The 25,294-nt window shown below is 32.1% G+C and overlaps 1 protein-coding gene across 1 annotated transcript in view; it reads left to right on the plus strand.

The window, feature by feature from the left end:
• Positions 1-25,294, plus strand: part of Ance-3 (angiotensin-converting enzyme Ance-3) — a 245,584-nt gene that overhangs the window by 211,265 nt on the left and 9,025 nt on the right. The window lies entirely within an intron of this gene.

The following is a 25,294-nucleotide window of genomic DNA, read 5'->3' on the forward strand; positions in this document are numbered from 1 at the left end:
AACGACGTATAAAGGTACAAGTACCGCATCTTTTGCATATTAAAGAATAAACATAGAACTAAAGGAACGGTCTAAACAAGGCATTGTCTTTAATTTAAAAGAAGAAGAAAAAACTGTTCACTCGTTACGTCATATTTATGGCCAATTACCTAAGAAAGAGATTTTATCAATATTACTTTTGGTTGCAAATATAAAGCACTTAAAGGTGTTCCAAGCAACTTAAATTTTAATTAAAGTCTTTTAATTGATTCATTATGTTTAGATAATTAACAAATTAATTGTGAAGGTGATTAAATTTATGGGTTTGGATGCGTTTTCGCAACAGATATTTCAATTTTTAACAAAAAAATATGTTTGATGTATATATTTAATATACAGTGTGTAAAAGCCAAATGGAATAAATTCATTATTTAGGTTACTGTACATATTTATACAAAATCCCGAAACACGTCAAATTTAAATTATAACTTGACATTCTTTAACGTGAAAATGCAACCCCTACCTTCAACCCCCTTAGAATGACAGGTACAACCTCCAATTTTTAAAATAGGAAGTATAGGCTTGTGATATATCGTTTGAAAGGTCTTTTCATTCTCCATTTAGAAATGTTGTCGCTTTCAAGTTTATTAAGATTTTTTAAGATAAAATAAATTAAAATCATGTGGTTACCGAAATTCGCTACAATACAATCAAAAACTAAAATGTAATGCAAAACGTAATAAAATGTAGAACACGAAAAAGAACTATGACTGTTAATAAAGTAGATGTTCAAAATGTTCACCGCGAACGTCTTGGCAACATCCTAATCTCAAATAAAACTGTCTTCTAACATTATTTAACATAACAGGCGTGATCGACCTAATCGCAAGCGTTATTCGTTCTTTTAAGTCATTTAAATCAGAAGGTTTAGTTTTGTACACATGACTCTTCACATATCTAAATAAAAAGAAATCTAATAATGTAAGATCAGGTGATCGCGCTGGCCATTCAATCGATCTTCGCCTCCCTATCCGCCGATTGGGAAATATTGTATCGAGGTATTGCCTCACATTAAGTTGGTAATGTGGTGGTGCTCCATCCTGCTGAAACCATATCGTATTCGCTGGAACTTGAGGGTTTCCTGGATCAGGATATAAATTTGCCAACGTTGGAATGACATCATTTTGAAGTAGTGTCAAATAATTGTTGCCATTCAAGTTGCCCTCAATGAAAAAGGGACCAATAATATTGTTTCTTACAATCCCTGCCCAAACAATAACCTTTTGAGGGTATTGAGTGTGTTCTTCTCTCGTCCAGTGAGGATGTACACTCTCATCCAGTGAGGAAAAAGTACACTCATCAGAAAACATAACGTCTTCTAATTGGATAATATTCTTATCCAACATGTCCATTTGCTCACAAAAAAAGTTATCCTATCAAAATCGTCTTTTATGAGCTCCTGAGTAGGTATCATCTTATAGGGATGCAATTTATTTTCTTTTAATATATTTACTATCGATGTATGGCTAGCATTGAATGTAGTGGATGCCTGTCTACTCGATGTATGTGGATTTTCCTGAAACTCAAGCAACACATCTAATTTGAGTTCATCACTCAGTGCATTGGCAGCTGCTTTTTTTATCTGCCTTACATGACCAAACTCGCGAAACTGCTTCTCTATTTTACTTATTGTTCCTTGGGATATAGGCGGTAAATTAGGAAATTTCTGATGAAATACGCGAGTTACTTCCTGTTGTGTTCGGGTGTTATCTCCGTAACCAATCATTTGTAAAACTGTTATTTTATGCAATTCCGTTAATCTAACCATTTTTCAGAATTGAATTGAACGAACTTTTTACTTAAATTAAAATACTGACAACTTAAATAAAACAATTTACTAATGCGTGTTAAAATAACGTTGCCACGGAAATTCTTTAAAGTTTTTTAATGGTTACCATCTAAAAACCACATTGCTATGGTTTTTGTTCATTTTCTCATTATTAAGACCTAAACGGGAAATAAGTTTTGAGTATATTTTAGCGAATTTCGGTAACCACATGATTTTAATTTATTTTATCTTAATTAATCTTAATAAACTTGAAAGCGACAACATTTTTGAATGGAGAATGAAAAGACCTTTCAAACGATATATCACAAGCCTATACTTCCTATTTTAAAAATTGGGGGTTTTACCTGTCATTCTAAGGGGATTGAAGGTAGGGGTTGCATTTTCACGTTAAAGAATGTCAAGTTATAATTTAAATTTGACGAGTTTCAGGATTTTTTATAAATATGTACAGTAACCTAAATAATGAATTTATTCCATTTGGCTTTTACACACTGTACATATATGTAGAAAAGAAAATTGGTTGATAACAGCTGACTTATATTTAAATCAAAGGAGGGAAAAAATTGGGTAAACAGCTGATAGATAAAGTATGCTCTTTTTACTATATCCAATATATTTTCATGGCCATTAGGTAACTCTTCCATATGGTGTATATATATATATATATAAATATATATAAATATTATCAGTGACTACAAAATAAACATATGAATATACTTCCTTTTCGTGAAAGACTAAAACACGGTGGTTACGATTTTGAGCTTGGTATTACCATAAAATTAATCCAAAACTTCCCGCTTTGGTCGACTAGTTTATCAGTTGAAAATATTACCCTTACTTGTTATCCCAAAACATCCACTAACCCAACAATAATACATCAATAATATCATGAAATAATATTAATTCAAAAATTCATCAAACATTCAATCAGGGTTAGCAGCGACTCACATACATGATTAAGACAGACAAATTTAAAATCGCCTTTCTATAAACTGTAGCATATTTACTGGAGAAGTACTGGCTCTTATTAAGGCACTAAAAGTTTGTAGACGGAGATGTACACCTCATTACATTATAATATCTGACTCTTTAAGTACACTAACACCTTTACAGCAACAATATACATCAAATATAATTATAAAATTATAATGCCCAACAATAAAATAGAAACATTTTTTATGGGTGCCATCATACGTAGGAATCAAGGGAAACGAAACAGTCGACCAGCTTTCGAATGAAGCTACACTAGATAAACACATCCCTGAGTCTAATATGCTAACAATAAATGACCATAAAACCTCTATAAAAAACGTAGCAGTTTATGACGTAATGACTAAAGGTCCTCATCCAAAAGACGTTATAGAAACTGTTACCACTTCCACACAAACGTAGTAAGCACGAAATAATAACACGACTGCAATTAGGGCTCATATAAACTATACGAACCCATATCCACTTGATAATTAAAGAACCTATCCCTTTCTGCCACAACTGCAATATCCTAATCAATGTTAGACATATCCTGTTAGAATGTCAAGAATACATCCACGAAAGAAGAAAAAATAACCTTATTACCATGTTAGGATTTACTAAGCTACATACATGAAGGATTTATTAATCTACCAGTTCGATCAAGTACTGAAATATTCAAAAGATATTAAATTTTACAATAATTAAAATATTCTATACATTATAGGAAATTGAAAATTTGTAATTTGTGTTGTACCTTCTGCTAATAATTCTTATTTTAGTACTTTTTTATACTAAAGATCTTAAAATGAAATACAAAATAATATATGTTATTCTCAACAACCCAATTCTACAGTTACTCTACTTTTTTCTAATTTGGTAACCTCTTGAACACATTATAGCACACTTACCTTGAATAACAACCAAAAACTGTTTCATTGCAAATCAAAACATTATGCAAACGTCGCTCATTAATTTACGACTAAATGTATATCTATTAATTTCAATATTATCTATTTCAGTATCCTAGATACTGTGAAGGTTATTATTTATTATTATTAGTTTTATATAAGGCAAAGCGAAGAAATCGAAATTAAGAGCTTTGTTCAATTAATTAAGAAAAGGTGTGATATTGCCAAAGGTTTTAGATCGATATTGATTTTGTAGCACGATTTTTTATTGAGAAGCAGTGTTTAGATTTGCATGACCTTATATAATATAAGAACTAGATATCGATAGCTATTAGAAAAGATTCACTTAGATCCTAAACAGTAAATTAAATGTCACTGCAAACGATTTATAAAGAAGACTAACCTACTCGACAAAATATTATTTTATTTTATTTTTATTTTATAGTTCATTCTTCTTCTTCTTTAAGTGTCGTCTCCATTCCGAAAGTAAGAATCCTCAAAGTTTGGTATTTTCTTAATGTCGTTCTTATTTAACATCTACGATTCCGTGCTGTAGTAAAGCACTGATAGTACGTAGGAACTCGTAAGCCATATCTTTAATTACACAGTTAAGTCTCGACATGGACATTGAAGTAAGAAACACAACGAAGCCAAAAAAAAGGAGAGGGTTACAAAAAATCAAATAATGCATTTTAAAAAAATAGAAAGAATGTCCTAATAAAAATTTAAACAAATATGACTAATATAGAGATAATGCAATGAAGGTGGACAACGTGCTTTAATTTGACTTTGTCAAATACCTTTTTAACGTTCGCGAAACATAAATATGCTAGCTTATTGTGTTTTAGATAAGATAAAGAAAACTAAAACAACAGTAGTCAGCAAAAAACAAACCAGATGTAAAATAAAAACTGATGGCATCAGCTAGTATTGAACAAGTAATGGAAATAAAATACCTAGGAATTACACTGTCCTAGCTATGGAGATCTGGACAAAGAAGTGAGAGATCAAGTACAAAAAGCAAATAGACTGGCAGGATGCCTTAATAACACTATATGAAGAAACAGACAGAGTACTGAGAAAAGTTACAAGAAATACGCTGAGAGTTTGAAAGAGAAGTGAAGACAGAAGAATTAGAAGAAAATGTAACGTACAGTGTATAAATAAATGGACACAAAATAGAAAAAAAAAAGAAATAACCACATAAGCAGAATGGAGAAGACCCCAGTCGTCAAAGGAGCAAGAGACAAGTCACCAATCGGCAGAAGAAGTATCGGACGGCCGAGCAAGAGATGGAGTGACAACCTTGCATAGAGGTATTAATCTGCCAATGAGCAAGTAGAATTGCTTATAAAGAGGGAGAAGCAGAAAAAGATTGTGTATTAATGATTTCTCTTGCACTTGTAACGTAGCGTCGCTGCATGATGTTCCTGACCTAAAACCTTGTGGTATTCTCCTTTGTTCTATTATTTATTGGATTAGTTTTAATAGTCGTTTGGTCAGATCTACTTTTTTGTAATTTAGTAGTTCGTTTTCTCTTTTTTTTTTGTTGTCCCTAACGCATCCTTTACCTTTCCTTTACTTTTACTTCCTCAATATTTTGTTTCTTCGTTTGTCGTCACTTCTGGTGTTAGTGGTTTATTATCGTCACATTTAGCAAATAGAAATCGAAATTAGTCTGCCATCTCTCCTTAAATCCTCTTTCTACTACTTTGTTCATCTCTTTTCTTTGTCCTCTAATTGTCCATATTTCTTTTATGTTCTTTTATGTTTTCTAATGTTTTATAATCAGCAATCTCTTTTTGTTCTATTATGACCTACACCACAGAAATACGACCAGAAACAACCAGACAGAACTGAAGACCCTAAGATCAATAACTGGCAAAACACTTAAAGAAAAAGTGAGGAGCAGCATTGTCAGGCTCCTATATAACATCTAAGACATGTAAAATGGTCTAGACTCAGAAAAAGTGCATGGGAACGCCACGTTGATAGAATGGCTGATAATAGACTTTCTTTACAAAGATTGTAAATATAGAGAAAACGGACATCAGCAAACAACCTAGAAGACTCCCAAACGCCAAAATTCCGATGTATAAATAAAAGTTAGACATCGGAATTTAGACTAGTACTTTGAGAAAACAAGACATTTTTCTTAAAAGTTTTCTAAGAAGAATAAAGTATATCCATGTACTAAAATTAAGATACAATTTTGTTTGATTTCATTACAAGCCTATATACAAAAACAATTTTCATCTTTAAAATTCTAACCTTGTTGTTTTGATTTCTAGAAATACTTTGAGTGTCTGTCGTATATCGGGTAATAGGTATTGTTAAGTTCTTTGTTAATATCTTTTAGAATATTTAATTATTAGGTTCATATCAGGAGATCGTTAAAAATGGTGACTTCGCCAGGTACAATTTAATTTATCTTTATTACGAAGTGTTAAAAACTGTTAAAACCCGTAACCTAATTAAAAAAATACCTTGTTTAGGTTTTTGCCTCAGGAAGGATGCTCCATTTTTTTGTGGAGCCAGGGGGCTGTGGTAAACGTCAGGGTGATGTGCATATGATGATTTTGGTGGTGTTGGATCGCTAAAAAGCTGGGGTTCAAAATGTAACGTTTGTGTAGAGGAACGCATAAGAGGAATTGTTGGTAAGCCAGATAAGCCAAGGGGAGGTACTTCAAGTTGTAACCAGCCATACTAGGAACGGCTCTTAATCGGCGTTTTTGGCTTGCAGTTGTTAGCTGCCATATTTTAGGGGGACTGATTCTAAAACGTCGAAATAATCATCAGAAGTTCGTTTCCGGTGTTATGAAGTTTTGTTGGAATGAATGGAACTTTCCTTTTTCTGGAATCCTGGTCAGTATTTGTCCTCGGCGGTGGCAAGGAGTTTTAAGTGTTTGCTTGGCTCGGTTGTTTGAGCCTGCTAGTGCGGAGGACATATCTCTTGCTGAGAGTCCGTATTCTGTCCTTAATTTTTGTTATGTTTGCTACTTGGTGGATGACTGCTGATGGGTAGTATCTGCGCTTCCTCGTGCAGAATCTAAGTTTTTTTTTTCTGTGGTCATAATGGTGGTCATTTGGCGGGTATTAAGCGACGCATAGACGCATGCCTTGTATACGATTATTGGTAAGTTTTATAGGTGTGCAATAGTGTTTTATTTAACGTGTTGCCCAGTTTACCAGACAACGCTGCCAAAAGTTTTGTCTTTTTTTTACCCTGTTTAGGCTGTTTTATGTGTCGGTCTTCCAGTTGAAAATCCTATTAAAAAAAAACTCCCAAATAGGACACTGACTTTCTGAATTCAAAGTCTTCTCCTAACAGGGTCATCTGGCCCCGAGCATTATGGCAGTAAGCAGATTTAAATAATAATAAATTAAAATCATAAATGTGTTGCCTGTGTGAGTCCATTTCAAATAGGTAAAAAGAAATAAAATAAGACTTACTCACAATCAATTTATTTTACCACCAAAACGACCGGTTTTGCTTACTACATAATCTTAATTGAGTTTTGGAGGTGTTAATAGTCACTGTTTAGGTAATTTAGAGCTCTATCGAATACAGACATTTGTCCCAGCGTAGCCTTATGTGAGTCTGACGTGAGGAGCGCAGTGTCGACACTGTTGTAGACTGTGTACAATATTGGAGCTAGAATTGAGCCCATGGGTACTCCAGTTTATGGAGTGAATTATGTGGATAGTCTGGATAACCACGGGGTTGGCGCGAACATTTCTCCTCGCCCAAATCCCCACGAGGGCCCCCACATAACCTCCACCCAAGCCACGTCACCATCGACGGTATAAATGACCCGTCCTCTGTTCACAGCACCAGTAATGCTTTGATAAGTGATCAGTGTAGTAGTGTCTGGAGACTCGGGAGACTGAGACATGGAAAGCCCTGAAAAAGACATCGAAGAGGAAGTCGAAAGCTTGGCGCAATGATAATCAACGCGGTTCAACCCGGAAGACTGGTATACCATTGAAAAGGCTCTTAATGCTCAAGAAAGAATAAAGGCCCCAACAGAACATGCAAAACCGATTGCAAAAGCTATTCTACTCTATCATATTATGTAAAGGGTACAATAGAGAAAATTGGGAGGAAGCTAAGAAAATACAAAATAGAAACGATGTTTAATACCGACAGAAAAATCTCAACCATTTTGTCATCCGCTAAAACAAAAATATCGTTAAAAAATCAAGGAGTATACGAGATTCCATGTGGGGACTGTGACGAATTTTACATCGGACAGACCAACCGAAGAATCAATGTTAGACGAGAAGACAATCGAAATGCCATCGACTGGAGGGAAAAATGTCTCAAACACAGGACATACAGTAAACCTGAACCAAACTACGATGCTAGCTAACATTCAAATTTAAAAAAAAAACGCGAAATTATAGAATCCATAGAAATAGAAAAAAATCCCAACAGTCTAAACCAAAGAGATAATACTCAAAGGCTTCCAATGACAACGGTATTAAAGAAAAAAGTCAAAAATACATCAGCCCACAAGACCAACTAGTACGACTTCTTCTACCTACACAAACAGGATCATTCCCGAGAAGCTTTGACAAGGATCGTTCTAGAGAAGCGTGCTTCGATCAGCTATATAAGTAACCGCATCGACAATGATAGTTAGTTTACTTTAAGGCTTATCCTCGAAAATCCTAACGGTAAAATTCAGTGAGATATCTATTTCAAAAATATCTTTCTTTACGAAAGCAAAATCTATTCACGAAGAATATTCTAAACGTCATCTCTTGTACTAGATTTTATATTTATACCTACTTAAAACCCCCTGTGGTGAAAAGTCTTGGGTCTATACAATAAAGCGATCGGGCGGTCCTCTATTCAGTGCGGTTATGTGGTAATTAGAATAATATGAGTATAAATACCAGAGTAATATTATTTATTGAATAATTAATTCACAACTTACCAAGGGTACATACAGGTAACAAATAATCGTCCTGTAAATGATTCATAACAATCAAATCGAAGACAAACTTTTATAAAATTTTATTACAAAATAATGTATAACAAGATATTTTGAGGTCACAGTACCTATTGGTTTTTTTATGTCTTATATTTTCTTTTGTTTATTTTTGTTACTTTTTTTTACTGACAAATTGGCTTTAACGTAGATTACAGTTTGATGATAAATATTCTGAAATGGAAAATGTTGAGATGTGGCGAATAAAAACATTCATGAAATTAAAATGAAAGGATTTACGTCTATTAGTGGTGCGATTTATAAAATTAGTACTTAAAGCCCAAATCGCCGGAGGAATATGTGCATCAGTTTTGAAATATTTATTATTTACTATATAATTTCTAAATTGAACCACTTTCACTTCTTTAGGTAACAATGTATCTGTCTTGACAACTAAATAGGTAATTAGACAAAATAATGAGTATTATTAATTTCAAAACAGGAGTTAAAAAATTAGAAGGAGGTAGTCCGGGTCCAGTTGAACGGTCAAGCTTATTCTAGTGGAAACAATAAGGAGGATTATTTTTTGTTTTGGCTCAGCTGACATGCTCTCTCTAGCACTACAACCCAAGAAACTGCGGTAAAAAGCATGCTTTTATTTACACGGTTGTGAAACGAGACGATTAACAGAGACATCGAAGAAAGATATGTCGCCGAAATGGATGCAATAAAGTATGAGAATAGAAGGTACAGTCATGGATGGCATACAACGAAAGCAGCTTAAATGTTACAATGAAAGACAGTAGACTCCCGAAACAAGTACCTGTATGAACAAGTACAGGAATCCAGAAGAGAGGACTACCGTAGAAAACACGGATGGAAGGAATAAAAAACTCAATGAGCTCGAAAGAACTTAAAGAAGAATGGAACAACCGAATTGAATGAAAAATGGACGTCGGAAGACATTTTATACGGATTATATTATATTATAGGTACATTATTATTATATCATATTATATATATTTATATAATATATTATATACACCATATTGAAGGAGGTTACAACATAGACAATCAACAAAATCTACATTGTCAACTACACAGTAAAGACCCAACAATAATAAAAGTGTCAAATGCCGTCCTAAAACTCAAAGACAATAAAGCCACAGGAATCGATTAAATCTGTTGGGAAATGTATGAAAAGATGGTGATCAACTTTTTGCAGTAATCCATAAACTAATAGTATTTATATGGCAGAATGGATTGGTACCAGAAAAATGGCTAAATGAAATAAAATGGTCAACTGGATAGTAAGAACTATAGAGACATTACTCTGTTAGCATCTGCGGCAATGTATTGTTTGAAAGACTTAAACATTTTACAAAGAATATTGTTGGTCAATATCAATGCGGATTTACTGCTGCAAAATCAACTATACATCAAATTCAAGCACATGGGCAGATTCTAGAAAAGTCACTAGAATATAACATAGATACACACTATCTCTTCGACGACTTCAAAGGAGCCTATGACAGTGTTAAAAGAACTGCATTATATAATGCAATGATAGACTTTGTTTGGGATCACACCGAAGTTGGTTAAGTTGACCCAACTAACAATGCAAAACGTAAGCTCGTGCGTTAGAATTGAAGGAGAAAACTCTACATGCTTTGACGTTAATGATGGTCAAATACATGGGGAGGCTCTGGCGTGTCTCCTCTTTAATGTTGCCTTCGAAAAGGCAACCAGAAAATTAAATATTAGAATGAATGTTACTATTTTTAATAGAACCATGAGAAACATGGTGTAGTGTTTTACAAGGCTTGCGGAGCAATGTCTTATGAGTCTACACCATGTCTTATGAGATTTATGAGGAGCATTTATGAAACTTGGATGTATACTGAGTAATTATTTTAAAAATTTACAACTAAGGATTTAATTTGTTATATGTAAATATACTGTATTACTATATGGATGTGAAACATGAATCATGAAGGATATGATGGACAATTTAGGATGTGACTCAGGTATATGATAAAGTATGGCAAAGACGCCATAACTATAAACTAAGACTATATTTACCAAAACGATACTCTCAAATACTTGAAAAGATATTTCAGAATTAAACAGGAAGATACATACACGGAACTGAAAGAAATTACAGCAGGGCTGCCACAAAGAAGTGTCTTTACCTTTTGTATACGTGTTATATTATTGTTCTAGAAAATAATACAATTGCAACATTTACCGATAATACTGCTATCATAGCAATATGCAAAACCAGCGAGGAAGCGACAGAAAAATTACACAGATGTTAATCAAATATATACTCCAGGGAAATAAGCAAAAAATAGATCATGTTCGTGACACTCAATAATCCAGGTCGCTGAGAACTTTCTTAGTTATTGTAGACCTTATAGGAAGAAAACCTACTTGTTTCCTGCCTTGAATTTGGAGCCGTTTTTTAATTATTAACAATGCAAAAAACGCGATTTTTTCTATGATTATTAATGATACTAGGTATTAAAAAAATAGATTTTTGGAAGAAAATTATTTTTTCACGAATTGTTTAAACAAATTAGACCATTTATTAATTAATTAATATATAAACAAATTACATATTTGTAATGTACGTAGAAATTACATACAAATTAAAAAAAGAGTGATCAAAATCCATTGAGTAGATCCGGAGATATAGAAAATTTTATTAGTTTAAAATTGTTTGTTCGGTATTTAAACGCCATGGATTTGTGGGTTCTTCCTAGTCACTATTTGAACTACATTTTTGAAAATTCGTAGAGGGTCCTGTAAAGGTACAATGTTTGTGCAAATTTTTTAACAAAAAATACAAATCCCATTCTTTAACATGGCGTCAATAAGGTTCCTTAATTATTATAATCAAATTCACCTAGGCCAAATTTTTTTATTTGAAAATTCGGGTGAAAATACTAGCTTTTCGAATGTAAAAAAGATTTTTTCTAGGGACAATGTTTTTAAAGTTATTCTAAATGTTTATAAACTACATAATTTCAAAAATTTGACATCAGGATTTTTGACTATAATAAATTATTCTTTTTTTTTAATGCATATTGATAGTATAAGTCTTTTGCTTTCATTTGTCACCCACAGAATTACCCTATCTTTATTATTTTCTATCTCTGTTGTTATTGTAAAAAAAAGGTCTCTGAGATACACAAATACAATAACTTTTAAATTAATTAATATATCGGTCCCAAATTTTGAGGGTTTGTTAAGTACCCCAATACCCAACTTTGGGTGGAACTCTAAAGTTTAAAGTTTAAGTTTACTAAAAGTTTTTAACAAATATCAATTGTCACTTATTTTGCAGTTTGCGAAGCAACAAATTGACTTTTCAACTTTCAAAAATCGGCATTTTGTAATTTTTTTTGAAAAAGCTTTTTCAATATTCTAAAAAATAAAATTTTGTAATTTTATGTCAATTATTTAGCTTTCTAATGGAGTGCAAAAAATAAAAAAAATCGCGTTTTTTGCATTAAATTGTTAATCATTAAAAAACGGCTCCGAACATTAGGCAGGAAACAGATAGGTTTTCTTCTTATAGGTCTACAATAACTAAAAAAGTTGTCAGCTACCTGGATTGTTGAGTGTCACGAGAAAATCCTTATTATCCTGGACTAATATGACTGGACAAGCAAGTGACGAAACAAAGTTCATATATTATGTAAACTTTACTAACAAAAACGTTTAAAATAAATATTCCAATAACTATAAATAATCAAATTCCATATTCATATACTGCAAAATATTTGGGAAATTGTCCAATAAATATAAATAATCAAATTCCATATTTAAATACTGCAAAATATTTGGGTATTACTCTTTAATAAGCCCTAATAATGTTATTCAACATTATTTATGAGAGAGTGTATATTTCTTACCTACCAGTCAGCGAGAATCCAGAAGCTATCGACAAAGACAGCCTGTACTGACCGAGAGAGAGTAACATTTAGCAGAACTTTGAGATTTTTTAAAAAGTTTATATCAAATAGCTGCTTTGTGTTACACTTTATGTTAAAAATAAAAACAGATTCGGAAAGTGGGTCAAATTCTGTAGTGCCCTATTTAAAAAAAAAAAAATTTAAGTTTATTTTAACCAAAAATATTCGAAAAAAAATATTGTTTAAACAATTTATTAATTTACAACCAAATAGTGCACTAGAACTTTTTAAGACCTTTCATATAAAAAAAGAATCATCTTAATATCTGCCATAGTTTTTGCGTTATTTGATATAAACTTTTACATTGGAATTTAGCTATGCCCAGAATCGCGAGGAACGGCCTTAAGCTACTTTAAGCGCCAGCAAGAAGCGTTACTACCAGACTTGACACTGGCAAGTGCGACCTTGCCGAAAGGTCGTTAAAATAATGATTTTTCTCAAAACCAAAATTATTCAACGTAAAGTCAAACCCAAAAAACCACAGAAAGCATATATATATATATATATATATATATATATATATATATATATATATATATATATATATATATATATATATATATATATATATATCTGTTTGTAGTGTTGTCTGTTATTTATCTTGTTGTTTGTACCTTAGACAAGCTGCTAGGATCACCTAAGATCTCTTCTGTTTTTTTATCATTTTTGAAACCAGTAATATATCTGTTAAATTGCTCAAGTTATATAAGCACAGCAGAGGAATGGTTCTATTTTCCAGCTCTTCTTTGTTTGGTCAAAAAATAATCGTATCATCGACATTCCTTTTTTTAGTTGATGATGTATTTTTTATATCAGCAAAAATAATGTTTTTTATCTACTGGATTACTACTTTTTAAAATTCAATTATTTTTTAGATTGTCATCTTTCTTTTATTTCGGTTTTTCAGAAAAGAATATTTTCTCTCCATTTTTAAATGTTAGTTGTTGCATTTACATATATATCTCTGAGCTTCGATTGCCTTATAATATCACACTTTATTTTTGTTCTATATATTTTTTACTTTACTGTGTATCTAGTCTTTTATTTTTATCTTATTATCAACTTAAATAGTAATCTTGTCAAGAAAGATATTAAATATACTGAAAAATTTACTCATCCCTATCCTACAATCTTAGTTTCATTGACCAGTTTAAACACCATATGTAGATCAAAACCGCTAAACGATCAAATTAGATTATAATAAAACAACGCGACCGCCTAATCGATTTATACAATCAAGATCTTTATCGTTAGATTCAAATCACGTCCTCACGGATCTAACTAACGCTATTACTCGTACATGTGAAACACACCGTATAATTCTTTTCCATATCGATTCGGTCGTACATTCGAAGCAAAAAGTGAAAGTGAATCTATTTCACCATATCTGGTTGATCTAGAATAATATATTGGCACTAGTGAAGAACTGGAATGAAAAATTAGGACATTTGTTTGCAAAAAACGTTTAAAGTGGACTTCTCTTCCGCGCCGATTAGAATTAAGTGTAGGTTTTTATGAAAATGTAAAATTTGTAATTAAAAGAAAACTTCCTGTACAATGCGGCGAAATTTAGTAAAAGCTGGTCTGGAAATTAATTTATGTTATTTGAATAACGTTTTAATAAATACTTAAAATATTCAAGTGCTAGAGCTTATTTGTTTTTCTTCTTTTCGGATAGTATTTATTTATTTATAAATCTGAGAGTTCTTGAAGGAAGGCCTAGGGTGATTTGTATAATTGTTCCAAGCCTTATTAAGGAGTGGCTTTAAAACGAGTGACTACCTATAAATAATCAAGTATTTGATAGAAAAAGTTATAGAATACAACAAGCCATTGATATTAATATTTGTAGATTTAGAGAAAGCATTTGAGTCAGTGCTGTTAAGAGCTCCTACAGAGAGCAGTATTGATCATAGGTTCACAACTCTTCTTCGGAATATATATATATATATATATATATATACATATATATATATACATATATATATATATATATATATATATATATATATATATATATATATAGTTTTTGAGTTTAGTTCTTGAACCTTAATATATATTTTTTTAGTGGATTTTCTGGGGCTTAGGTTCATAAAAAAATTTTTGATTTGATACTAAGACATTTTCATATATTTTATCGACGTTTCGGCAGGAAATCCATGCCTTTTTCAAGAAGTAATATTGACTAAAAAAACATTTTATGACAGATATAATACGGTTTAAAAGTTAAACTTTTGACTTACCAAGCATGTAAAAATTCGGTACTAACAAGTAGACGTCAAAATTAAAATAATATTAAAAACATAGGACATACCCACTACAGTCACTACATGTAAAATGTATTTTAAATCTAATGTGTTGTTTATTGAAGTTAGTTTATCGTTTAAACAACCAGTTATTTTAACATCATAGGCGTTCTGAGATTGTCTTTTTATGTTTTTAAATTAAGTTAAAATATATTTTGTTCAAATTTTTGACATCTTTTTTATCATTTATTGCATTATTATTTTTTTTATTTGTATAGACTCTAGAAGCTCTCTCTTCTCCCTGTTGGGTTCACTTTTTAGGATCTTGGTTTTCTCAAAATCAAATTTATGTTTTTTTTCGTTTTCATGTTTTGTGAGGGCGGTTGAGTTTTTTTTTGTCATATTTGTGGGAACGTATTCTTGAGTTAAGTAGCTGACTGGTTTGTCCAATATAAACTCCATCACAATTCGAGCAGGGAATTTCATATACAACATGCGATCTTTTTAATAGAGGGGTTTTTGTTTTTAATCTTGTAAAATTCTTTTTTAAAAGATTGTGCCCTTCATGAGCAACCATAATATTATGTTTGGACAAAAGATTTGCAATTTGTTCTGATAATCCTTTTATATAGGGAAGAGACATATAGTTTTTCTTTACCGTGTTGGTTTCATTGTTATTATTGTTATTGTAAAATTTATGCAGTCGCGATTTGAAAGTGTTGTCGATAAGGTGGTGTGGGTATGAATTAAGTGTTAGTGCTGTTTTTGCTTTTTTAATGGCTTGAGGTCTATATAACAAAAGATTTTTATTTGCTTTTTGCCTAGCTTGTATTTCTGCCTTTTTAATCTTTTTGATTATTTTATTCATTACTAAATTGAAGAGGATCTCTCTGTCAGATTTCCAGGTTGATTTGTACAGCCGACGATATTTCATCCTCTACTTTAATTTTCGTTTTATCGGTAGAACTTAGTCATCAGTAGAACATAGTCATAAGACAGTAGAAGAAAAGGTGAATAAAATTGGCTGGTACAATGTTTGGCAAATTGAATTAAATAGTAACAACAAAAGATACCTTTCTTCTTTTTTGTGTGCCGTGCTTGTTTTTAAGCGTTGGCTATCATTGTACTAATAAGCTGATGAAATGTTTCTCGGTAAGTAGCTAGATGAAACAATTCATCGGCCGTTCGACCTATCTATTGACTAATGTTACACAGAATGTCAGGATAGCATTTTCCTTTGATTTTTCCCTGAATTGTCAACCAGAGTAAGCGATATTTAGCTCCTCTCATAATATTACTAAAGTAATGGACCTTTCTCTAACACCACAACTCTAACACTTCCAATTTGTGTCTTCGCGACGATTATTTAACGCTATCTCAAAATCTGGTTCAGTGTAGGCATTAAGCAACATCGGTGATGTAGCACATCCCTGTCTGACACCATGCTTAATAGAAACTTTAGCTGAACCATCTTGATTCACCTTAATACAAGTGGTCTGATTGTATTGAAGATTTTGAACCAATCTAATGTCATACGTGTCCAGACCAACTAAGTCTAAGCATTGAAATATTAACGTATGTGATATGTGGTAAAAGATACCCACACTATCTTAAAACAAGAATATTTAACTACTGTATAATCCCTCTCTTTACTATGGTTCTTAGTATAGTAATTATAAATGCATTTTTTTAAATTGTAATTAAATAAAAGGCAGATATTGAGCACAGTATATTTATTAAATCTTGCCCAAGTACTTTCGCTCCTAGAACATCTTCAGGGGCATCTGAAATAAGCCAAGAAACGTTTTTTTTAACTGAAGAAAATTAGTTAACTTCGAAAAAACTCGAAGTTGATGGTTGATAAAAATTTTTTATGTAATATAACGTTTTAGACTTACTTCGTCAAATTTGGGCTATCCAACAATATATGGACAATGTCATAAACTAAAAATAATACTATTAACACAACACAGTTTAAAAATTTTAAAAAACGACGAAGCTACATATTGGTTGGCATCAGGAGAGAGAATGGCTCCTAGTCTTAGCGGAAATGTTAAAGTGACATCTGACATATGACAACCTGGATGGGCAGTCACAATCATGGTGATGTGATCTGCACATTTCAAAATTCTATGAAACTGAGCATTGACCAAAGGTTTAACTGACACTACTATAGGAAATCGTCTGATGAAATATGAAATTATATAGATTACTTAATGTAGATTGCATAATACAGATCTCACACTCGAACCTGTCTGTAATAATTAGGGTGTTAGTTTGGGGGCAACTAAAGTGAACGTAGAGTATGAATGCAAGAAATAGACTAAACAATCTATTAGATAGTGGGTGGTTGACTACAAGAAGAGGGTCTACCAACCACTATCAATACTGTAGAAAAAAAGAAATCGAACTATGAAATTGAAATACGAAGAATTAAAAATCAAAATTAAAAGCAGAGTGTATCAATGGGGTATAATCCAAATAGTTCAGTTAAACCCACAGTCAATGGGAGAACCATAAAATTTAAATCTCAAAGCATTACTCAAGACCAACTGACCAACTGACAAGTAGGAGATGGTGAAATATAAAACTGTGTAGATGGTATATCTAAATTACGAAGAGATATGGAGAGTGTAATCGACGCCAACTATAGATCAATTGATCCTGAGCATGCTAGTTTTGTAAATTATTGAAGAATAAAATGGTAATGTTAAACAAAATATGAAATTAATAAATTCTTAATGGGTATACTCAGTGCAGGAAGTCTAAACAGCCGAGATGGGCCCCCCACGAGGTGAAGCTGCAATAAAGTTTTTAAAAATAGGTTTGAATTTAGTACAATTTGATCACATAAAATTATAAATGCAAATATTGATTCAAAATCTCGGACAGCCGTTTAAATACAAATGAAACTTAAAGATCGACAAAGAAATGAGTGCATCGGAGAAGTGACAAAACTTAATTAAATTTGCAAGTCCTTTGGTTTGACGATATCTTTCGACGAGAGGTAGAAGAAAAAGTTAGATAGTAAAAGGGACAAGAGAAAGCATAAACAACATTAATATAATGAAGAACGATACAGATCTGACCTTTTGAATGAGCCTTTATTTACATTTTTTTTGTATGCGGATACTTTAATAATAACTGAAGCTGCAAGTGTTAAAAATTGTTTATTAATAGCAAAATAAAACTTGTTTTTCTAATTTACATGATCAATTAAATCGGACACCCATTCAAGATATTTTTTATGCGTAGATTCTAAGAATAATGCATAAAAAGATAAATTAATATTCAATTTTTTTATCTAGAACTACGAAGAATTATGAAAATGACAATAAATATCCGCTTTTTAATAATATTATGGAAATAAAACCACTTGCGGTAACAAAGGAAGCTTGTTACGAAACACAGTGTTATGGATCTAGATGGCCTCACCTACTACGATATACTAGTCAGTGTGTCCGCATAGAAAGCGATTACAAATATTGTCGTAATTCTTCAAAGACAAGTGTATGGGTTTACGTAACTAACGGACTATAAGATCCTACTAAACTGAAGAACGCACGCTATTTTCTGTGGAATTACTGGCGCGTGTCTCAAAAAAAAATGGTAACACCTACCGAGGGCATCAGAATTATTCAACACGATGGTATAATTAAAAAATAGTTTTCGCCGATTGTAGAAATCTTAAAATTTTTTAAATATTATTATATTATATTTTTCTATTTTGGTATTTAATCATACCTCAATAAACTTTTGAGATTGGTTTCAGAACTAAGAATTAAAACGCCTAAATAACGTATCTTCAGCTGAGTGTGGTAAATTTAGATAGTAGATAAAGCTTTGATGAAGTTCGGCAGGCGACACAAAAACTCTAATAAATCTCTAAAAACAGTAAACTTACTTTAACACGATTGTTTAAAATAGTTGGGGGAAACCATGTATTTAATATATCGATGGCAGAAAAGCAGGAACTCATAAGTAACGAGATGATGATTTTACAGGAGAACAAAATAACCGTTTCACTTTTTATTTAAGGCACATCTTAAATTTTTAGCATAAGCCACTGAGGCACAGTGTTTTGTGAAATGGGATTACCTTTGGTAAGCAAAATAACACAAGTAAATATTTAAGTAATTTTAAATTTAAGTAAAATGACACTAGTTACGAGGTAATGTTTTATCTAAGAGTTCACTTACGAGGTAATGCTCACATTAAAAATAAGAGAAACTTGATTTCTTTGAATGATTTACTAGAAAAATAATAATAACATGTTAACGTTGTCTTAATTCAAAAGTATCAAATGCATTCTTGAAGAAGTTATATTTTTTCATAAAACTAGGTTAAAAATTTAATCACTTTTCTTTATTATTATAAGATAATGAATGATAAAAATTCCAACAGGCATGTGAAAAACATTTTTTTATCGCCTGAAGGTGGTCAAATTTAGTTTGTGGTATTGGCTTTCTGGAATTGTATAGAGGATATATCACAGATTTAAAGTCAACTTCATTAGGCCGGATTGGTATTCCGTAAAACTCTTCACTAAAGTCCACTTTGTATGAAATTTTACCATATCTATACTTAAGCGCACGAATATCCGTAACTACGTAATTCGAATTATTGTTCTTGAAGGTCTTGAAGACTTATACTTCATTAAACTGTTCTCTGCAAAATTTCGGAAAAAGTCAAAGTTTCTATTTCTTGCTTCATATGTCTGAGTTCGCTTAGCTTTTTTTGTGATTTTTAGATAATCACTTGGTAAGTATATATTTTTTTCTTCAAACGTCAAATAATGATGACATTACTTATCTAACTTGATCCTGTCAAAGTTTGATGTCTCCGCCGGCAGCAGTTTTTTTTTCCCATTTCTTTACGGCGGAGGGAAAAATGTTGTCATGGCAACAATATGAAACATGTCACAAAGCAACAATACAAATGTCATTAACAACAATTAAACATCATTTTTATTTATAGTAATATTAAAAGTACAATTAGTTAATGAGGCATTTTCAAAATTGAAACAATTTTTTTTACCTTTAATCCTAAATACAACTTATCTGGCGCTTCAAACAAAAATTTATCAAACTCGTCTTTAGTGAAAACTTTAGACTTCTTTGCAGTATATCCTTCGCTTGTTTTTTTCAGAAAGGCACGTAACTTTAAAAATTTGCTTATATCCACATTTTTTCTAATAACTAACTCGGATTTTATCATAGAGTATCGTGACCACATTGTAGAAGATTTCCATTTGTTTTCATTTTCCATTATATTAAAATATGCCAGTAAAACGTCTTCGGTAACTTGCCGTACTCCTCTTGTATCGCACCACTCTTGGAAGTGCTTGTACGCTAACCGATACTTTATTCCGGACTTGGAGGGCCCCAAACGTTCTACTGCATCATTAGCCGCGGACTCAATTTCGTTTAGGTTTTCCATTTTCGCACTAAATTTGCGCTTGCGGTTGCAACAACAATAAGCTGTCTTTAATAATTGCAAACAACTGTCAAACAACTGTAACCAGGGAGACGCAAATCCCACCGACGACTTAATTATTTTAATTTCTAACATCTAGACGACTTTGATAGTTGTCACAGTTAATTTCGAGTAAAAATAGCGTATGAATTGTACTATTTATGGTTGAAAATTGCTACGTTTGAAGAAAAAATAGTATACTTTATTCGGCAAAGAAGCGACTTTTCTTGACTTGCCCTCTATTACGCGCCTCACTTCGTTCGGCGCGTAATATCGGGCGCGTCAAGAAAAGTCATGGTTCTCCGCCTCATAAAGTAATATACTATTATTTTTCGAACGTGTTTCTATTTTACTATGAACCGAGTAACACTCCATCTGAGTGTGGCCCTTTTCAAGAAATTTTTGAATAATTAATATCTTTGTGTGAATAATATCTATCCATTAACATATTTGTCAGTTAGGTAGAGTGGGGCATTAGAGAGTATTGAATTTCTATTTCGGGTAGTACAGCCGTCCGAATATATAATAATAGGTAACTAAGTTTTGTTCAAAAATTCTCCCTCTAGATATTCTACCAAAAAAGAGACAAAGGTTAAAGCTTGAGCTTCTGCTTCTGTCTCATTAAACCAATAGTTAACACCTTTTTTATTACCAAGTTATACAATGAAAGATTGTGACAACACAATTTAGTCTTATAATAAAATGCGCTTGCATGTATTTGTAGCGAGTTGTGACCACTTCACTTCTTAAACATCCATGGTTATTAAATGCCATTCTCATTTTGATACTTTTTCCTTGTCTTGTTCTTTTTCAGATTTTGCCAAATTTTTCTTTGAAATATGATTTTCTTAATTTTCTTGAACGAAATTGTCATTTTTATCTTCTTCACGTGCCATCTCCGCGACGGAGGTTGGCAATCATCATGGCTATTCTGATCTTAGATGCTGCTGCTCTGAATAGTTTAATTGATGTGCATCCGTACCATTCCCTCAAGTTACGCAACCATGAGATTCTTCTTCTTCCTACACTTCTCTTGCCCTGGATTTTCCCTTGTATAATCAATTGAAGTAGGTTGTATCTCTCATTACGCATAACATGCCCCAGGTATTGCAGCTTTCGTGTCTTGATGGTTTCCAATACTTCCATTCTTTTGTTGATTCTTCTCATGAATTCGTTGTTTGTTACATGCTCGGTCATTTTTATACATAAAACAAATGTCGCATTTATCTTTGCGAGGCTGAAACAAAGAAATTTTCATCTGATTTGCTACGTTCTTGAATAGTTTTGGAGAAAGTGTTTTATGATTTTCCTCTTTGCACAGGTTCTTGTAAATCCTGTACACATCAACCCTTGACTGAAATATTCCAGATACAATCTATCTGTAGTCTTCCGACAACAGTGAGGTGGAAGTTTATTTAGCTCAGTTAAAAATAATTTTAAAAAATTTTTGTCATCCTCAAAAAATCCTTGCGTTTTGGTCTTAAGGTAACTTCTAAGTGTGTACTGGAACTGATATCTTCTTCTGCCTTCTTAGCCCAAAATCTCACAGACCATTCCCGGAAAGATAATGTATTTAAGAACATTGTCTTGCATACAGGCATGGAAATATTATTTACTACCAAGTTATAGTGTAATGTAATTGATCGCAAAGATTCTGTCTTAATAGGCCTTCTTTTCTCACCGTTTGGGCTTCTTACTTATCTGCTGGCTTTGTAAATTGTAGAAATCACAGATTTGGGTAACAATCTGAATTTTGCTTTGGAATACACTACATGAAGAATTAAGACGATGGTTTTTGTAATCATCGGATCATGTCGTTTATCAATTTTGTCGATAAAAGTTCACCATCGAGGTATTCCATGTCAATACACAAAGTGTCTTCACACATGGACTTCTTCTTCTTTGAGTGCCTCTCCTATCGGAGATTGGATAACATTAGGGTGATTCTAATTTTATTTACTGCTGTTTTGAATAATTCGTTAGTGGTACAGCCAAACCACTCTCTTAAATTTCTCATCCAGGACATTTTTCTACAGCCTGGATTTCTGCGTCACATGGACACATGTCTGCAAACTAGCACAATCAGTTAATATTTAATATAAGCGACAATAAACGCGTTGCATAAAAGCACCAATTTAATTTTACGTACCCATAAAGGCCACAGAATTTGATGCATAAAAGCGCATATATAAGACAATTGCCCAGAGAACGCCTCATTTTTTGTCTCCTCGCTACAAGCGAAGAAAAACGCGTGCATAAAAGCGTACTTATGCATACCGTAGATATATAGTCCATTTAATTTACTTACCGTTGCACGTCATTATCAATGACAGAGATGCCAAGTTGCGAAGTTGACATAGTTGCCAAAGTATAAAAAATCCTGAATCCATTTTAAATCAAATAGGTCACATATTTATTGCAAAAGTGGATTATACAACAAAACAAATTAATATTTAATGTAAATAAATAGAAACAAAACAAGAGTTAAAAATAATCTTGTTAAAAACAATTTGAGCCGCTTGTATGTGTCATAAAAAGATGTAAAATGGAATACTTAAAGAAAAACACATATTAAACAAAAATCCACGCTAAAAGAAGAATGTATATTTAAGCATCTACAATAATATACAAAACATACATTTGCATACTTCCCTAACAGCAGTCAAGGATAGAATGGGGCCGGTATTATCACGTTCCTGTTCAAAATAATCAAAGAAGCTACCATCTCTTTACAACGACTATTTAAATTCTTACGTGACATTTTTGAAATAAAACACACTAATTTTGTTCTAAACGAACAGATTTTATTAAATAGGTAAAAATATAAAACAAGAGGTATTCAATTTAAAATTCAAAATAATAAAGTACAAAAAGTGTCAACACCGCAACTGTCAAATAAGTGTTTCCAATTTATGCCAAAATATCAGCTTCGTTCAATTACAGTTACAGTGTGTTCCGAACAAATGTTAAGTTAACATTAATAGAAATCTTTAAATATTATTTCTACGCGTATATAATAAAATATGTCTAGTGGCTATAATGCCAGTGTACTCGGCAAAGTGATTCTAAAAAAGAACACACCTACCGCCTAAATATTTCGTGTTGGTATCATGTGACCTCACGGGCTATGACGCGGATGACGTGCAACGGTAAGTAAATTAGATGAAGTATACGTCCGGAGCAGTTAAAAGTTAAATAATTAGAATTTCTAATTTTTAACAAATTTTGCACGTTCCACTACTAAATGTACATCTAAAAAGATCAAAAATAAACCGTCAACACAATCAACCGTCAAAGTAAAAGTCAACAAAAAACTTAACCGGAACTAAAAAAAAATTATGACCGAAAGTTAACCAAGACACGTTTTTTGAGCAAGAGGTATTTTTGTTAATTAGTTAATTAATTAATTTTTATTTCCGTTTTGATAATGTTTGCTGTAATAACTTTAACTGCAAAATTGAAATTCGTCTTCAGTTTTTCTCTATCTATTACAGTTTTTTTCATTATAAGACTGGAAAGACAGACGAACGAACGGACGGACTGACAGACAAACTTAATTTATAGGATCAAAATTTATTTTAGTTTTATTATTTTGATTCAATATCAAATAGGTTTTCGAAGAGAAAGTCAACAATAGATTAAATATTTATTAAATAATAAATATTAATAAGAATTCCATGGGTACAAAGATTTACCAATGTTGAGGTACTTCATCGCATGTGTAAACAAAAAGAATTACTAAGAATAATCAAAGAAAGGAAAATGCAATACTTGGGTCATGTGAAAGATATGAATTACTTCAAGTTATACTGGAAGGAAAAGTACAGGGCAAAAGGTCAGTAGGAAGACGCCAGAACTCGTGGCTGAAAGACCTGAGGAGAAGGTTCGACCGCTCATCCGCAGAAATCTTTCGCGCAGCAGTTTCCAGAATTACAATTGCCATTTTGATCGCCGTCATGAGAGGAAGAAGATTAAATATTAGCTGCTCTACTTTAGGTGCCGTCTTCTTAGCGAAGGTTGGCGATGACCTCTGCAAAGTGTTTCCTATTTTGGGCTTTCCTTATTAAACTTTGAAAGTCTAATCCTGTCTTTGATCCATCTTTGATGTTGCGCAGCCAGGTCATTTGTCGTCTACCCGGGCCGCGTCTGCCTTCTATTTTCCCTTCTATAATAAGCTGAAATATTAGCACTGAGACAAATTCTGGAAGAGACAAGAGAATATCATATTGACCCATACCATATCTTTGGTGATTTTAATTTGCTTATGGCACCATAAACAGAAAGGCTTTTTTACTCCAGTAAATGACCGTTTTGAAGTGTAATTTTTCCCGTCACGACGGATTTACTTGAAAATTTGTATTTAGGTTCCATTTACTCTTTACTTTGCTTAAAAATAATATCTGTCAATAAAAGATTCGATTCTTTATGATTGTCAAAATTTAATAAAAGTCATAAATGTCATCCGAATAATAACAACATTAAATCATCTGTTTAAATTTGTATAATAATTGTCTTAAAATTTAAATGTTTTAAAATAATTTCATATAAATACAATTATTATTTTTAAACATATTATTTAGTTTATATAATAATTAAATTTACTATCAAATGATATTTATTTATATTTTATTATTAATATTTGGTCTCAATTTGACAGGTTTGTCATAAGTAAACAACGCATGCTTTGATAATACGTTCACGGATGGCGTTAGGAGCAAACATGTAATTTTAAATATATTACTTAAATTTTAAAAATACAGAAAACATAGTATGAAGCTCCGCGCTAGTCTAGAGTAACGCCTACGGTTTCACTTTTTCAATAATAGGGGTAGTGTTCACCACTAAAAAGCAACCAATGGCACAAGTCTAAAAGTGAAGTGGAGGGTAAGTAGAACCTAAATTCAAATTTTCATGCGATTGGGTGGTGACACGAAAAATTACAGCGTAT

The sequence above is a fragment of the Diabrotica undecimpunctata genome, chromosome 1 (genome assembly GCF_040954645.1).
Source record: "Diabrotica undecimpunctata isolate CICGRU chromosome 1, icDiaUnde3, whole genome shotgun sequence".
In the NCBI taxonomy this organism is placed as follows: domain Eukaryota; kingdom Metazoa; phylum Arthropoda; class Insecta; order Coleoptera; family Chrysomelidae; genus Diabrotica; species Diabrotica undecimpunctata.